Below are 18777 nucleotides of genomic sequence, written 5' to 3' on the forward strand. Positions count from 1 at the left end.
ACCCTCACATTAATTGAGAAGTGACTGTACTTAGTAAGTTGCTTATATACAAAAAGATAATTCATAACTTTAATCAACTTCATAATTTTTTTTTAACATTCCTTTCCTTGACATTAGGTAAGCACACCAATGATGGAGAACTAGCAAGGTGTATCAGAAAATCAGTGTGCTAAACTTAAAAATTTCTTAAGAAAATCTGTAAACCACATACTGTACCTGCTTAGAATCTGGACCAAACACTGAATCAAAGGTGAAAACCTTTGGTGGCTCTCCAGCTTGGGCAGAGCGATTTTTAACAAGCAACGAACAATCAGGTCATCACTCTCAACTGCACATGCGAGTTAGCCTTTCTCTCACTGTCACTAAGAGGTCTTAACCACGTACAACAACACGAACATTTTCTCTGTCTTTCCGGGCACCGTCTCTATCCTTGTCAGGCTGAAAAAGAAAATCATTGCAAAAATGAAACAGTAATTATATTATTCCCTACTTCTTTGTAAAAAAAATTGCTAGTGAATTCCGATCTTTTTTTATTCTACTTAATGGTTATTCGATAACTAACTGTTATTTACCTTAGAACTCTATACATCGGTACATCACACCCGTTGGTACCGTCATGTAGCTCCGTGGAATGCTTATATACTAGAAATAAAGCGAAACACCGCAGTGGAGCCATTGTCATCGCGTGGCTCAGCCTTAGTCACTCGATATTTAATTGGTGAAACAATAATACAATTACATCTTTAAGCATACCATTCACAAATTGAAGTTTCGTCAAACATAATGTAATATATGAAAGCGCCATACAAACTAAATAAGCATGTGAGCTCTTCGTAAAATATGTTTTCAAGGCAGTTTTGAAATCCAATATGGCGGCAACCAACAAGTGAGGTGTCGTTCGTAACCACAGCCAAGCCACCATCTTTCCCAGCCTTCCCAGCACTCATTTGAACAATGTTAGCCATATATATATAAACGTTTATTGATCTTACTCATGATTGTAGTTGCAATCAGCACAATAAAAACAACATTTAGTTGCCTATATTAGTGAAAGTATGAAACCTCTTATTCCCAAGGTCATGGTTTGAACTGAAAATGATATTGTTAGAATACAATAAAGTTTTGTACATACTTACCCGGCAGATATATACTTAGCTTATGTCTCCGACGTCCGACAGAAATTCGAATTTCGCGGCACACGCTGCAGGTAGGTCAGGTGATCTAACCCCCTGCCGCTGGGTGGCAGGGAATAGGAACCATTCCCGTTCTAGAACCAGATTTTCTCTTCCACCTGTCTCCTGAGGGGAGGCTGGGAGGGCCATTCATCGTATATATCTGCCGGGTAAGTATGTACAAAACTTTATTGTATTCTAACAATATCATTTTTTGTACATGCAACTTCCCCGGCAGATATATACTTAGCTGATTGACACCCTTGGTGGTGGGTAAGAGACAACTATTTACTGAATAGACAGGTAAACAACATACGTTGTAGGTAATAAATAAATAAAAACCTTGGTTCCTACTTGTTCAGGCGGAAGATTCCATGGCTAATGCTAGGAATCTGCTTCGCCTCAAGAGCCTCAGCGAGGATGTGGACCTATGGCTAAGAGTTCCTTGTGGGTCTGTCGATGGGGTCTTATCATTTACTCGACAGAGCCTCTTACATGACAATACGCCTATGCCTAGTGGCATAATTAAGGAGCACAACACCGATCCGATCACCTGATCCTAACATGAGGGTTAGTGCTTAAGTTGAAAAGTTATCCCCAAACTCCTTTGCAAAACAAACAACCCAAAGAAAAAACACGACGTTAAATAAAATTTAACTCACTAGTTAAGGATCAGTAATCGGCTCCCATCCCCAGCAATGTATCCGCAGACACGTATCAACCAAGAGAGAAGGATCTCTCGTAGGTTATCTTGACATCCTTCGGGTAATGGGAAGTCAACACAGAGTTGCATCTTCCGTATGTGACAGCTAATATGTCCCTATGACTTATTGTTAAGGAAAGAACAAGAATTCGGAAAAGCTCGCACTTCATGCGCTTTAATTCTCAGCTGTTTGAAGGAATCATCAATGCACTTATCAAGTGCTTAGGAGATCACATTGTCTCAAAGAAGGCCAGGGCGTTCTTTGATATAGATCTCTTCTGGGTGAAGCTGGAGCCTGGCTAGCGCTTTTGTGCCTGGCAGGCGCCTAGCCTGTCTAGCGCCTCGCGCCTGGTTGGAGCCTTGCGCCTGAATGGCGCCTAGAGCCTGGCTGGAGCTCGCGCCTGGCTGGAGCCTCGCGCCTGGATGCGCCTGATTGGCTCCTCCCTCCTGCTAGCCGTCGCGCCTGGCTGGAGCCTTGCGTCTGGCTGGCGCCTGGAGGCCTGGCAAAAGACTTCATGATTACTGGTCTATGAGTCTGCATGCCTCAAGAGTTTCAGCGAGGTAGGGACCTATGACTGACAAACCCTTCTGGATCATGTCAATGGGGGCTAGCCCGCTTACACGACAGAGCCTTCTCGGATCGTGCCAATGGGGGCTGACCCACTTACATGGCAGAGCCTTACCTGTATCATATCAATGGGGACTAGCCCTCTTACATGACAGAGCTTTAGGTTTCTCTTTACTGGAAGGAGCCTTGTGCCTGGAGGATCCTCAATCCTGATTGGAGCCTAGCCTTGAAGGAGCCTGGCACCTGGATGGCGCCTGGGCGGGCTTCTAGAGCCCTGGCTGGCCTCCTAAAGCCTGGCTGGCGCCTCGCGCCTGGCTTGGCTCCTCCACACTTGGCTAGAGCTTACGAGCTTGGAAGAGTCTCTAGGCTGTCTGGCGATGTCCACATCGGACACTCTTATATCTGTCCGATTTGTTCGCCTCTGGCGCATTTGCGCCAGGTTGGAGGCCTGCTCCTTCTCAGTATCCGACCATGACAGAGTTCCTTGGAACTGTCCGCCTCTGGCGTTTTTCGCCTGTGTTGGCATTTGGCTCCTGGCTGGCGCTACATTGTCCGAGAGTCCTGAACAACCACAAAGTTTAACAGGAGACTGGAGAAGGGTGGAAGAAATTCTTCCCCTTTGAGCTTTGGCCCCTGGCAAGGGAGGTGATTGTAGTCAGCTACATCCAGTAGACAACAGGATATCAACAATACGAGAGAGAGTCTTCCTCCGAGGAGGATCCTTCGTGAATAATTCCTTTGCTAACGAGATCTCTTCTTACATGTTGATGAGGTTCCTCGTTGCAGAATCTTCCCTATCCTTGCCCGAAGAAGGAAGGGAAGGAGTCTGGAATTCGAAGGAGACTCCGAGCTGAAATTGGGCGGAACCCTGATTTCTAGCTCTTATTGTATCCTTCTGAATACCTTCTGGGAAGCATTTTGAGCCCTCATCGCACCCCGAAGACTCTGTAGGCAAACGTTTAAACCATCTCTTCTTCTGTAGATGAAAAATGTAAGTACCCTGCCTGGGCAACGAAACTTCTATCTGAAAGCGTTGCGTCAGGAATAGAGGGTTTTAGTTTCTTTTGCCAGACATACTATGCTGGCAAGAACCCATTGCCGAGTCTCCATTGAATCTGATGTGAGATTCCAATGCACAAAAAATTAACTTTGTCTTCTTGGTCGTTTAGGGCTAAGAGAAACAAAGAATTCCTTCGTAAACTTTCTCAGAGAAGTTCGATGAGGAGCAGTTCCATTTTGTCGGTAAACACGGAATCTGTGGCCACAAAAAGATCCCATTCGAAGTACATGATATCCTACTCTTGTCGTATTGCGGTATCGATAAGATCCCGAAGATCTTAATCCTCTGTTATCTCTAATTCCCTTGTAGAGACAGAGTATAGCCTTTTACTGCGTTCTTTGATAGCAGATATATACATAGGTGATTCTTCCCTCTGAAAGTGAAGAAAAAACCTCGCTATGTGGTTCACAGAGGTATCGGAAAGAGGACAGTTTCCTCATTCCATCTAGCACGATCTGCAGCAATTCTATGTCTTAGCCATGACTATTGTCATTTATTACCTTGAAAAATCCTCTCATTCATGTCCACTTTTCTGGTCAGTCTGCACCGCGGACAGACTCAGAGTGGAGAGGTTTTTCAGGTATATTTATAATAGATTCTGATAGAATATCCAGATACTCTTGGAAAAGCCTTAAGAAAATGCTGTGAGAAGAACGTGACTTCTGTGAATCCAACCTCTCTAAGGCCAAAATGAGGCATTCATCCTCTCTTCCTTTGACGCCCATTTATCTTAATATCTGTTAAGAATTTATAACTAGGGGAAAAAAGGCTAAAGTTTATTCCCCTTCTTTAAATTAAAGATGTCGTATATTGCTACCTCTCTTGGTTCGAGGGAAAAAGGAAGCAGTCTATAGGAAGCCTGTTCGTCTTCTACCTGCGAAGAGATCTATGAAGACGACGCTCCGCAGGTTCTCACAAACTCTTTTCAATAAATGTTAGACATACGTTAACAGTTATTATCTTCGATCGAGAAGGTTCTCACGGACATGCAAAATCTTGCATCGAACCTCTTTAAGGATCGTTACGTTCCGTGTCTGTTCCCAAATAGGTTCTCTTTGTTAACGCGAACAGGGGCGAAAAAAAAAATGTTATTGTTATAATACAATTAAGTTTGTTCATACTTACCTGGCAGATATATATATAGCTGTATTTCTCCGAGTCCGACAGAATTTCAAAATTCGCGGCACACGCAGTGGGCGGCCAGGTGTAGTACCCATTCCCGCCGCTGGGAGGCGGATATCAGGAACTATTCCCATTTTCTATTCATATTTTATCAGTGCCACTGTCTCCTGAGGGGAGGTGGGTGGGCACTTTAATTATATATATCTGCCAGGTAAGTATGAACAAACTTAATTGTATTATAACAATAACATTTTGTTCATGAAACTACCTGACAGATATATATATAGCTGAATCCCACCTTCGGATGGTGGGAAGAGACAGAATAGGATTTTTTGGGAAACTAAATTAGTAGATGATATACATCTTGGTTCCTCACTGTTAGCATAGCCGACTTCGTGATTACTGTCACCAAAGTCTGCTTCTGCGTACTAGAGTTGCCAGCGAGGTAGAGACCTGTAATGCTGGTGCGCTCTAGATGATCTGTCCACGGGCGTGACCACAATGTGACTAGACCATATGACCATACTTCTGAGGGCAACGAAGCTAAAACCACCACCTGACCTAACCTATCAAAGTTAGTTCCATAACTTCTAGGCTAAAGAAAAGGAACGCGCCTCAAGCGACCAACCCTTCAAAGTTAAAAGCACACCTATCCCTTTTCTATAGGATAGGATTCGTGTTGCTTGCTGCCACCAATAATATATCTACGGATATGTATGGTCCTAGCGACTTACAGATCTCAAATGTCGTCTTCACATCCCGTCGGGAGTGTGAAGCGAACACAGAGTTGCTTCGCTAAAGCGTGGCACTCAGGATGTTACTGAGTGTCATGCTTTGTTGAAATGCTTCCGAGGCCGCGCCCTCACCCTCTTGAGCATCATATTAAGAAAAAATCTCAAATCTTTATGCAAACATAATGAATGAGACTTCTTAAAAGAACTCCTTGACTACAGTAAGTCCCTCGGGTTACGCTGGTCTCGACTTACGATGTTTCGTGGTTACGACGCGCCCCCGCATAAAAAAATATAAAAAATAAAAATATTATTTTTGCGTCGGTCCGTCTTTACGCGGTTTAGCGCGTAAGCAACGTAAACAAAACGCGAACTAGTTCCAGGCGCACGGCGGAAGAATACGCTTTGTGGGGGAGAGGGGATGGACGGCGTCGCTTCGCTACGCTCAGTCCTCGTCCATACGCCATTTTGGTTGTTTACACTGCCTCTCTCTCCCTCGTGTTGTATCGTTTTTGTAACTTTTTGCTCTTTGTTCATGGCTCCCAAGCGCAAGGCGGACTCTTCTGATGGTAGTGCATCGAAGAAAAGAAAGAAAGGCCATCACCATGGAAATTAAAGTGGACATTATAAAGCGATCCGAGAAGGGAGAAACGCCAACAAAACATTGGCCGCTCGCTTGGCCTTAGCCGTTTCGACCGTTGCTACCATTATCAAAGATAAAGAGCGCATCGTTGAAACATGTGAAAGGATCTGCTCCTATGAAAGCGACAGTGATAACTAAGCAGCGTAGTGGTCTAATAATTGAAATGGAAAGGTTATTGGTGCTTTGGTTGGAAGACCAAAATCAACGGCGTATCCCAGTCAGCCTTATGGTGATTCAGGAGAAGGCGAAAAGATTGTTTGAAGCGTTGAAAAAAGAAAAGGGGGAGGGAAGTGAAAGTGAAGAGTTTGTGGCTAGTAGGGGTTGGTTTATGCGATTTAAGGCTCGGGCCAATTACCATAACCTTAAATTGCAAGGTGAAGCTGCTAGTGGGGATGAGAAAGCAGCGAGTGAATTTTCCTAAAGCGTGTCTGAGTAATAAGGAGTTATTGGGGGGTTATTCTGCTCAGCAAGTGTTTAACGTAGACGAGACAGGTTTGTTTTGGAAGCGTATGCCTAACCGCACTTACATCGCCAAGGAGGAGAAGTCAGCGCACCCGGTCATAAAGCCAGCAAGGAGAGGCTAACTTTACTTCTTGGGGGTAATGCTGCTGGCGACTTCAAACTGAAGCCCTTGTTGGTGTATCAGGCTGAAAATCCAAGGGCACTCAAGGGCATTTGGAAGGGTCAACTACCAGTAATTTGGAAGTCCAACAAGAAGGCATGGGTGACACTTGCAGTGTTTGAGGACTGGTTCGTAAACCATTTTGTTCCAAGTGTGGAGCGGTATTGCGCCTCCAAGGGTATCCCTTTAAGGTGTGTTGCTAGTGCTGGACAATGCCCCTGGACACCCTGCCCAGCTGGGAGACTTCAACCCTAATGTCAAGGTGGTTTTACCTTCCACCTAATACCACGGCCCCTTTTACAGCCTATGGACCAAGGAGTGATTTGCTTCGTTCAAGGCCTACTACCTACGAAGGACAATTGCTATGGCTTTACAGGCAATGAAACCAAGAAGGACTTGACTCTGAAGGACTTTTGGAAATCCTACAACATCCTTGATGCTGTAAAGAACATTGCTAATTCCTGGGAGGAGGTTAAGCAAACAAACATGAATGGTGTCTGGAAGAAAATTTGTCCTCAATTTGTGAATGATTTCCATGGGTTTGAGGACACAGTTCAGCTAGTTGTCAAGAACGTTGTTGCCCTGAGTAAGGAAATCAATTTGGAGATGGAGGTTGATGATGTTACAGAGCTGCTGGAGTCTCATGGCGAGGAGTTATCTGCTGAGGACCTGATACACTGGAGAGCAGATAATAGGAGGAGAAGAAGAAGCACCCACCCCAGAGCCTAAGGCTTTCACAAGGCAGGACTTGATAAGAGTGGTTTGCAGAGTTGCAGCAAGCGTTGTCAACTTTTGAGGCTCAGGATCCCAACTTGGACATGTTTCACTAGGGTTTCCAGAGGCGTCATGGATTTTGATGCAGTGTTACAAGGAGATCTTGGATGAAAAGAGGTCGCTCTCTGTTCAGACTAACCTGGAGCAGTATTTTAAGAAGGTAGAGAGGCCTGCAGAAGATCCTGTACCCTCTACCTCAGCTGCCTCTGCTAATCCAGCACCTTCTGAATGTTCTGCTAACCCAGACTCACCTGCCCCAGTATCTCCAGCACCTTCTGTAGGTTCTGCCTCACCTAAAGACTCACCTGCCCCAACATCTTCACTAGTATGTTCTGCCTCACCTCAAGAATCACCTGCCTCAGCATCTCCAGTACTAGTATGTTCTGCCTCACCTCAAGAATCATCTGCCTCAGCATCTCCAGCAACTTCTGGAGGTTCTTTTTCTCTTCACTAACCTCCCCAGTCTCTCCAGCACCGCAGCTTCCTCTCCCATGTGCAAGCCAATCAAACTAATAAAGGTAAGGAATTGTCTCGTTGTTATGATAGGTATTTACATTAAATCATGTGGTATTTTTCATGTTCCGACTTACGCTGAAATTCGTGTTACGATGCATCGTAATAACGGATCAACGTCGTAACTCGAGGACCCCCTGTATAATGCCAGGGTGTTCTTGGACATGAACCAGTCTGGTCTTTTACGGAACACCGCAGATTGTCGTTGACCTCGACTTTCTATAGTTTTATCAAGATAAAACTTGAGAGACCCGACAGGGCACAGGACTCTCTAATGCCCTTGCCCAATAATTTGTGCCATACCCTTGGTCTCCAAGCCTTCGGGTCAAGGGTTAGACAGGTTTTCGTTCTTATCAAGAACGGAAGGCTTAGAGGACAGACCGCATATGTCCTTTAAAGCTAAAACCTCTGATGATGGCTAAAACCAACACTAACCCTCTTTGCCGTGGCTAGAGCGGTTAGAATGTTAGCCTTTCTGGTCACGTGTATTAAGTTCGCAGAAAGGATAGGTTCGAAATGCTTTTGGCATCAGAAACTCAGACTACGTCTAAGTTCCATGCCGGAACCTGCGATCCAGAGAATTTCAAGATCTCCCCAGACCTCAAAGATCGTGAAGCTTTGTTGTTTGACAGAACCGAATCTCTGAGCCTAGAGGCCGTCAACAACATATTTGCATATTCTACAATAGTTAGGCAGCACTGCTTTGCCTTGGCCAAGAGACTGCCATTAATCTTGAAGATCTTATCGCTTCTCGATAGTCTGAACGCCTTCAGACTCAGAGAGGAGAGATATCAGATACTTCACTAAGTGACGATGTTAGATTACACCGATTCTCTCGGGAAGGGTCTTTGGACAATTCTCTGAATTACATGACCTCTGTGAATCCAACCTCTTAGAGGCCAACATGTGGCGACTAAAGCTAATCCATCTAGGATCATGAATAAGGGAACAACTTAAGAGGAAGCTCCTTCGTCTTCAATATTACAAAACTTAACGAAAGGACGCCCTCAGTCTCTCCTCAACTTTCGACATACTTCTAAGTGAGGATTACTCAGACGTCAGTAGTTGTTGCCTTCGATCGAGAAGACCCGCACGGACGTGCACTAGTTAACGAATCTCTTGAGGATCGTTACGTTCCGTGCCCAAGCCCATAACCAACTCTCTCTTCTTGAGCTATGAGAGAGCTGAGAAATTATCCGAGATGATTTGGGCCACTCGATCCAAACTCACCCTTCGAGGAACTGGAGAGCCGACCAATTTGGCTTCCAATTCTTTCAGACAATGTGCCAGAACATCTGTTCCTCTGTTCGGATGTCTGGCACCCTCTCGCTATCACCCGAGGTGATCCTCAAGCCAGTTGAGAGAGAAAATTAGAATTATTACTAGATCTTTGATGCTATTCCAATTTCTTCGTGAGGAAAAATTGTAGAGGTCTGAATTGCTGTTTATTCATGGGAAAACAAGCTTCTCCAGCGAGGAAATGGTCCCCAGCAAACTCATCCATTCCTTCACTCAGCCTGCTTCCTTCCCTAAATAAGGCTGCGCTTTGCATAAGCAGGAGAGCATTATTATAGTGCTATGCCGCGGTAGATTCGTACAGAATTCTGTTACCGTGCGGTAAACCCGCACCGAACAAGTATAAGAGATATCTTGTTGAAATTTTCTAAGTAAACAGAAGGCATGTTCATTCATTGATTACTAGAAATTTCCTCAACCCGAGGCTAAAATCCATGATTGTAGGGCAGAGAGACGGCTTATTCAACCATTCCCGCAAGGGAAACAGATGTAACCAACCGCGCATGTCACCGAGACTAGCCGGTACTGCGTAGATCACAGTAACAGCAGCCTTGTTCATCGTCTCGCACTATCTTGCCTAAGTTGCCAGCTACTCCTTTTACGAAGGGATAGGTATGAAATTATCGAGCAAAAGGAAACTCTCAAGCAGGCATATTTAAACGAAACAAAATTCGCTAAATACAGAAGCTGAGTTGGTGTTGTCGTAACATACCTGAAGAGTTGTTCTTACTCCGAAAACTCTTGGAAGGTTGAAGGGAGTGTCAATTAAATACATTAGAACAACAGTTCTTTCGGCTTCTATCCGCAGAGGTAAATACGATATGCGGATATGGACTTGACCCATGCGTTTAGCAAAATGACGCAAAGAAAAACTACGTAAGTATTGTAGTAATTTGAACATCGAATTCTCTACTACATCTTTCCTCGACGAGGAAGAGAGAAAAAAAAGGAAAACGCACCTGTACACGTTCTAATGAATTGAGACTTTTTAAACGAACTCCTGACTCTTTGCCAAAGATTCTTTTTGCCAAGAAAAAGGGAGTAATATTCGCATAGAAGATCATCAAGAGAGAACCGCGAGGGGAAATCGAAAAGGACCGTTCAATGTCTTATGACTTTGGACATAAAGACTTCCGGATCTAGTACAAGTCTTTTTTCTACTCCCCGGATGAGCTCTGAAAATGATGAGAGCTCTTCCGAAATTTGTTAATGAGTTTATCCGCTTTAAACGATAAAAACGTTAAAAATCTATGTCATGAGAACTACCCCATTTATGAGGGCTCCCCCACTTAAATGACAAAAAACGTTTAGTATCTTGACAATGGGGAAAAAACGTCCTTACTTGACAAAAACTATTAGCACTTTGCTAATAGGGGAAAACCCTTTAAACAAATGACCGAAAGTCACCCAGGAATCGAGGTATATAATCCTTCCCCGATTCTCAGAGAAATCGATGAAGGAAAGAAAGAGGGATCGCAAGAAAAAATTCGGGTATGTCTCTCCCCCCCGCTAACTCCGAATCCTTTTAAAAATTTCTGTAAAGGAATGGGGGTCCTGTGGGAGTCCCCTGAAAAACCTCTCTATGACGAGCGTTAGAAAGCGTCAAGCGTCCTAAGAAACGTCCTGAACAGCAAATAAGCCCTTCTACAAGTCTTTTTCTCTCGCAAAGCGTTACTGCCTAGCTTCCACCGAAGCGTCCTGGCGAATGTCACTAAAGCGTCCTCATAAGCGTCCTGGCGAATGTCCACTAAAGCGCCTCATAAGCGTCTGCCGAGCGTCCTCAAAAAGCGCCCTGCCGAGCGTCCTCAAAACAAAAGCGTCCTGCTTAGCGTCCTGGAAAGCGTCCCTGCTGCGCGTCCTCAAAAAACGTCCTGCTTAGCTACGAGCGTGTCTGAGCAGAGAACACCAGTCTTCTGAACGACGTTTTTCAGAGAGGAACTCGTGAGCGCCCCTGAGCATGCAAGGCCCCGCCAAGAGGCGTCCTGGCGAGCGACCTTTGCCAACATCTCCAATGTTATGACGAAACCGCGTTTTGCGAATAAGACGTTGAATATTTTCAAGGGGACGTCCTCATGCGAGTCTCCCATGGAGAGCCGCAAGCCGCTCCTGAAGTGTGTGAACACTAAGGAAGACTTATGGCTTTCGTATCAAGACGGGCCTTAAAAGACCTTCAAACCTTCTTACAAAGACAGTGCCGCCTGTGCGACAACTGCGTCTTAGTAATGCAAAAAAGAACATCCCAGAAAACGCACTCAGCAAAGGAACGCCGAGCGTCCGAAAGACACCCTCGCAAGGTGCTTGCCGAGGCGTCCTGGAGAAGTCTATACTTATAGGACGTCGAGCACCTCCAAAAGCTTCCCTCACTTCTAAATTGCCCTTCTTATGCCGAACCAGACATAAGTTGTTTTTTGACTGGTGCAAAGCAGCTTGCGGACGTCAACTTATCAGCTTGCTTTTTCGAAGTAAAGCGAACGTTACATAACGTATACGGAGGGCGCCATGAGGAGGAGACTACAATACTGAGTTGCTCCCTCCAAAAGTGGAATCTAGAAATGTCCTTGATTACCAAATTCTTTTGGAATGCTAGCGAGTTGAAAAAAAACAGCATAATCTTCAACTGATGCGTTCACTCGCAGGAGGCTCAAATCACTTCTGGCAAGATGAATGAGCCTCCTTAATAATGTATAAACGAGCGTTCACTCGCAGGAGGCTCAAATCACTCTTCTGGCAAGATGAATGAGCCCTCCTTAATAATGTATAAACGAGCGTTCACTCGAGGAGGCTCAAAATCACTCTTCTGGCAAGATGAATGAGCCTCCTAATATGTCCCTTAGGAAAAGAGCCAGGTGCATTCTTCGAAAAAGGGTAAATTGTGGTCTCTTTACTGTTTCATCCTCTCGTGACGAGAGAGAGGACGTGAAGCGTCCTCTTCTCTAAAGCTTTCTTTTAGGAGGCGCGAGTCCTTCCGAGAGCTCAACCCCCTGTGTGGGGGGAGGACGCCTCGGACGAGGAGAAGCAATCCTCAAAGATTCGTGCACGTGCTCGATCTCGGCAGCCTGGGGAAGCGACAACAGGATCTGCCGAAAGGAAGCCAGATCAGCATGAAAAAACCCGTAACCCTCCCTTCGGCTTTTGACATGCCCTCTCCCTGGTTTCCGGGAGTCCGACAGAGGTCTAGGCCCTAGAGGCGTTATGGGGCCGATCTGACGTTTCCCTCCTGACGAGAGAGAGGACGTGAAGAGTCCTCTTCTCTAAAGCTTATTAGAGGGGGCCGCGCAGTCTCGAGAGCTCCAACCCTTCGCGGGGGAGGAGCCTCGGGAGGACGAGAAGCTAATCCTTCAGATTCGTGCACTGGCACGATCTTTCGCAGCCTGGGAAGTTGGCAACAGGTTCTGCCGAAGGGACGCCAGAGCGGTGGGGAGCCCCCCGTGACCCTCTTGCGGCTATTTCGACATGCCCTCTCCCTGAGTCCTGGAGTCCGACAGAGGTCCAGGCCTAGAGGCATTATGGGGCCGATCTGACGAACCCCCTCCACAACATGAAATATTGTTATGTGTACATAAAGTTTTTTCATACATACTTACCTGGCATATATACATAGCTAAGACTCCCGTCGTCCCCGACAGAATTCAAATTTCGCGCCACACGTACAGTAGGTCAGGTGATCTACCGGGGCTGCCCTGGGTGGCAGGGACTAGGAACCATCCCGTTTTTTCTATCATATTTTCTCTCTTCCACCTGTCTCCTGCGGGGAGGAGGCTGGGCCTTTAAATTGTATATATCTTCCAGGTAAGTATGTATGAAACTTTATTGTAACATAACAATAATCATTTTCATACAATCAACTTACCTGTCAGGATATATACATAGCTGATTTGGCAACCCTTCGGTGGAGGGTAAGAGACAGCTTCTATATGGAAATAGACAGGTAAAACAACATATGTTGTAGGTATAAAATAAAACCTTGGTTCCTATCTGATAGGGTGGTAGACTTCGTGGGTGTGACCCAGTAGTCTGCATCACCTCAAGAACTTTAGCGAGATATATGATCCTATGGCAAGAGTTCTGGGGTCTGCCGATGGGGTCTTACCCACTTACTCGGCAGAGCCTAAAAGATTTGTCAATGGGTGCTGATCCACTATATACAATACACCTTATGAAGGAGCACACAAACCAATCCCGACCACCTGATCCTAACCATACGTTAGAAACTACAGATTGTTAAAGAGTTATCCCCGAACTCGTCACAACAATCGTAACTCAAAATCCACTACGCACATACATATTTTCAAAAAATTATACTCAACTAATTTGGATATGACAAGAATTTACTGAACAACATAGACGGACGCCCGTGCTAGCCTAAGTCCTCTATTGTTAGAAGAGACGACCCATATCCAAAAGAAGAAAGTATAAACATTTAAGGATTGGTGTCTGCTCCCGTACCCAGAATCGTTATCCGCTGATACGAAAGGACCTAGAGAAAAACACTTTCTCATATGTCACCGCCACGTCTTTCAAGTAATGAGATGCAACAATACTGAGTTGCATCTCCAAAATGTCGTATCATACTTTGTTTTAACGACATATTCTATGAAACAAGAGAGACGTCGCTATAGCTCTTAATCCATGAGCTTCTATTCTCAACAGTTGTAACTGTTCGTCAGGACAGGCCTTATGAGTGTCTGTAATGACGTTTTCTTCACAACGAATGCCAGCGCATTCTTGGACATCAGTCTTGTGGGGTCTTTTACCGCGCACCAAAGACCTTGTCTAGAAGCCTCCCATTCGATGCTTTCTCTGAAGGTAGAACTTCAGAGCTCTAACAGGGCAGAGAGACCTCTCTGTTTCTCTGCCTACGAGACTTGACATGCCTTTGACTTCGAATGACTTAGGCCAGGATTCGTAGGATTCTCGTTTTCCGCTAAAACAGGGTCTGAAACGAGCAAATCGCTGAGTCTCCCTTGAATGCTACTTCATCCTGCAGAGCATGCAATTCCCTAATTCTCTTTGCCGTAGCTAAAGATAATAGGAATAGGCATTTTCGGGTAATGTCTCTAAACGATGACCCGATGAGGAGGTTCGAATCTTTCCGATGACAGATACTTTAGAACTACGTCTAGGTTCCAGTTCGGAGGTACTGGTTCCTTATACTTTGAAGTCTCAAAGACCTTATGAGATCGTGGAGATCTTCATTATACTGCCCGATCTAATCCTCTGTTCCTGAATACAGCCGAGAGCATACTTCTATATCCCTCTATGTGGATACGGCTAGATGAGATTTTCCTCTCAGGAATAGCCGGAAATCCGCAAATTTCCGCTATCGAGGTAGTGGAGGAGGACAACTTCTTGGATCTACACCTCCTTCTAAATACCTTCCACTTCGACTCTACTTCGCGAGAAAATCCTCTCGCTCTGACAAGTCTTTCGATAGTCGAAAGGCAGTCAGAGCGAGAGCGGAGAGGTTTGATGGTTGTATGAGAAGATCCGTCCTTCCGGGTAGGATCTTGGAAAGTCTACGCTTCACTCTACCACCTCCTTGAACCATTCCTGGGCCGGCCAAAAGGTGGCTATTAACGTCATCCTCGTCTCCTTTGACGCCACAAAACTTTTCATTACTAACCCCCGGATTTTGAATGGGGGAGAAGCATAAGTCTCTCGAGACAATTTAGCAGGAAGGCCTCTACCATAAGTGCTCTGGGATCTTCCACGACGAGCAAAACACTGTGAGCCTTTTTTGAAATAAATGTTGCGAAGAACTCCACCTGAGGAGTTCCCACAGAGACCAGAGATCGAGACACACTTCCTCGTGTAAAGTCCATTCTGTATGAAGGACTGGTTCCTCCTGCTGAGCCTGTCCGCCCTCACATTCCTTTCTTCCTGTAAGAACCTTGTCATCAGGGAGATGTTACTGTGATAGTCCAAAGTAATAGGTCTCTCGTGAGCTCGTAAAGGCACGAGGAGTGCGTCCCTCCCTGTTCCGAATGTAGCCAGAGGGGAGGGGGTGGTTGTTGGGCGTCAACTCGTCCCCGTACTCCTCAAGAAGAAGGTTAGTCAATCCCTTCTAGTTAGACAAACCTTCTCTTCCACTATATTCGTTATCCGAGTTTTCCTCTAACTCGGGATCTAAAAAGCGTCTCCGCTCTCCTTTTCCGAACATTCTTCTTCTTGCGGAAACAAACTCCTAACAGGAGAGGGGCTGAAGGGAATGATAATCCTTCCTCTTTCCCGCTCTAATATTCTTGGAAGGCGTCATAAGCTTCGGCTTCTCTAGAATTTTAGAAGACTCTTCATGCTTACATGACGCTTCCCGTTTGCCAAGCGTCATGGATGACGTCTTTTGCTGACGTCTCGATGACGCTTCGCGCTTGGAAGATGCTCAGCTCTCCAAAGGCGTCCTCCTTGGCGTCATAATATTGGACGGAGCGTCATGTCTATGCTCCGTTTCCAATGACGCTTCGCTTCTAAAAGACGTCTTACTTCTCTCTGGCGTTACGAAACTCTCGTAAGCACCTGTTCTCTCTCTCGCACTAGACGCTTCTGTAAGACGTTTAGCCGTTTCCCGTCTGTATGACGCTTGTCATTGAACAGGTAGAGAGGACGAGACTTCTTAATTGGAAGCGACACGTCCTTCCGACGTTGCGTTCGAGATGACAGTTGCTCTTGAACTGCTATAATGATTCTCTTTGACGCTTCTCCCACGTCCAGTGCATGACGTCTTTCGTCATCACTCGGTGGGGAAAAAAGGAAAGGGTACTTCCGCGTACACTTCAGGTGACGCTGACGCCCCCTTCTTGCTTTCTTGCTAGAAGACGGAGAGTCATCTGAGAAACTCTCCGGACTAGAATCCCTGTCAGGCGTCATATGGCGCTTCAGCGGTTTTCGACAAGTTCGATTCCCTCCACCCTCGTTTTAGGTGAGGGAGAGGGAGAGGACGAGAAACACTCGCGAAGGACGCTTTCTATAGTGCCCTTGAGCCGCCTGCAACGAAGCAGAGCTAGCTTAAGGAACGTCTGACTGTTGGGGATTCCCCACAACCTCCTTAAGGCTTTCGACTTTCCTTCTCCTCTGTGTTCGTGAGCTTGGAAGAGGTCTAGGCTTGGGAGTGTCGCAGGAGCCTGGCAACCTACTGGTGCTTGGAGGAGAAATGTTTCATTTTCCCTTTTTTTTTTTTTTTTAAAAGGGACGAAAGGCGGACCTACCTCTCTTCTCTGGAGCCTTCCTTCTTGCGGGAGGTCTGGAGATCGGACCACCTCGAAAGGGCTGCGTAGAAGTGCTAGGTCCTTTCTTGTCCGATACTAAAGCAGGTTTCTTCTTCCTAGCTGACTGCGTCAGAAGATCCTGCGTCGCCCTTCTCAGTTTAAAGAGTGAGCCACGTCCTTCACTAACTTATAAGGGAACAAATAGTTCGAAAGAGGTGCATATAGTAGAGCTGCCCTCTGCGCATGCGAGACTGCCTTTGTTAAGAAGGCGCCCTACACTGTCCTTTTCTTCTAAAGACCTGCTCCAAATAATGCAGAGACTTCCAAAGATCCATCTTGTACTGCTTTGTCGATGCACGACAAAATGCATAACAGGGCTTCAGGTTCGATTCCCTGCGAATCGTGAGCTTTCTTGGACATCACCCCAAGGGACCAATCCAAGAAGTTGAAGACTTCCAATACATGGAAAAGTCCCTTGAGGAGATGATCTAGTTCCGAAATACTCCAAGTAATGCGGGCAGAATTAAGACTAGGACGCCTTGAAGCGTCAACTAACGTCGAAAAGTCTGCCTCTGTAGTAGAAGGGAGAGCGATACCCATACCTCCCCTGTCTTGTACCATATGCCTCTTTCCCAGCTAACCTTGCTGGAGGCATGCAAAATACTGTCCTGGTTAAGTCTTTTCTTCGACTTCATCCAGGCGTCTAAGGCGTGTAAAGCCCGCTTCATCGAGATGGTGGGCCTTCATCTTCAGAAAAGACGAAGTCTTCTCACCTTCGCACTCGAAAAGAGCGAGCGCGGAGAAGGAGAGCGCCGAGTCACGTCTCCGTATTCCTCCAGAAGCAGGGTAGTCAACACCTTATAGTTGGACAAGCCCTCTCTTCCAAGATCGTCATCATCCGAGTTTCGTTCGAACTCGTGATAATCCTGAGTTTTCTGTTCTCCTTTCAGAACTTTCCTCTTCTGGGGGAGACAAACTCCTGATCGGAGAGGGGCTAAGGAATGAAAGTCTTTCCTTTTTCCCGTTCTGATCGACTTGGAAGGCGTCACAACCTGCGGCTTCTCTCGCGCTTTAGAAGACGTCATGTATGACGCTTCCCGCTCTCCGAGCGTCATGTATGACGTCTCTTGTTGACGTTTAGATGACGCTTCGTTGGAAGACGCTTCGCTTTCTAAGGGCTTCTTACTCGGCGTCACAATCTTGGACGGAGCGTCACGTCTAAGCTCCTCTTGATTTGACGCTTCACTTCTACAAGACGACTTCCGAGCAGGTGCGAGAGGACGAGACTTCTTAATAGGAAGCGTCACGTCCTTCCGACGGGGCGCTAAAACTCCCACAAGAGATGACAGTTATTCCTGCACCGCCATAATGATCTTCCTTGACGCTTCTCCTACGTCTAGTGCCTGACGCCTTTCGTCATCACTCGGGGAAGAAGCATGATGGGGTACTTCCTCGTAAGCGTCAGGTGACGTTGACGCCACCTTCGCCTTCTTAATAGCCGACGGGGCGTCATCCGAGAAGCGCTCCGGGCTAGAATCAATGTCTTGCTTCATATGACGCTTCAGCGGTCTCGATAAGTTCGACTCCTTCCACCCTCGTTTAGGTGAGGGAGAGGGAGAGGACGAGAAACACTCGCGAAGGACGCTTTTTCTATAGCGCCCTTGAGCTGGCTGCCATGAAGCAAAGCTAGCTGAAGGGACGTCTGACCGTTGGGGATTCCCTCCGACCTCCTTAAGGCTTTCGACTTTCCTTCTCCTCTGGGCATGTGAGCTTGGAAGAGGTCTAGGCCTGGGAGCGCCGCAGGGACGATCAAACGCCCCCTCCACAACACTGATAGGGCTCACTTCACTAAAATTTTCACTATCACTAGCCTTACCTTTCGAGTCCGCCATCTTGGACTTCATGTCTCGAATCGTCGCTTTCAGATTGGCGATTTCCGATGCCGAATCCGAAAAGACACTCTGAGAATGAGATTTATAGGGAGAATCTACAGTAGTAGGGTTAGAATTATTGAAAGGCTCAATAGGCCTTGAATTCACACCTTTCAGCCTTCTAACTCTATCCCTCTCTAACTTCTTCAAATAAGAAGTCAAAGTCTTCCATTCTTCTGCATTCAAACTCTCGCATTCCTTACAAGTGTTAATAGCAGAACACTGCACACCCCCCTACATTTACGGCATACAGTGTGAGGATGCAACCAGAAGCTTTCGGTATCCTCACCCTGCAGCCTACATTCACACACATTCTCACACTCACATTAGAATCAGACATACTGAGAAAAATCCAAAAGAGTTATTCCAAAAACAGTCCACAGTAGCGAATGCCAAAACACGATCCAAATACGTCACCAAAAGTCGAAAACGCTGATCAA

At 46.1% G+C, this 18777-nt stretch overlaps 1 pseudogene; it reads right to left on the bottom strand.

Moving 5' to 3' along the window:
* Positions 1–18777, bottom strand: part of LOC135216535 (kinesin-like protein KIF3A) — a 133055-nt pseudogene that overhangs the window by 92415 nt on the left and 21863 nt on the right.

This window comes from Macrobrachium nipponense, chromosome 6 (genome assembly GCF_015104395.2).
Source record: "Macrobrachium nipponense isolate FS-2020 chromosome 6, ASM1510439v2, whole genome shotgun sequence".
Lineage (NCBI taxonomy): Eukaryota > Metazoa > Arthropoda > Malacostraca > Decapoda > Palaemonidae > Macrobrachium > Macrobrachium nipponense.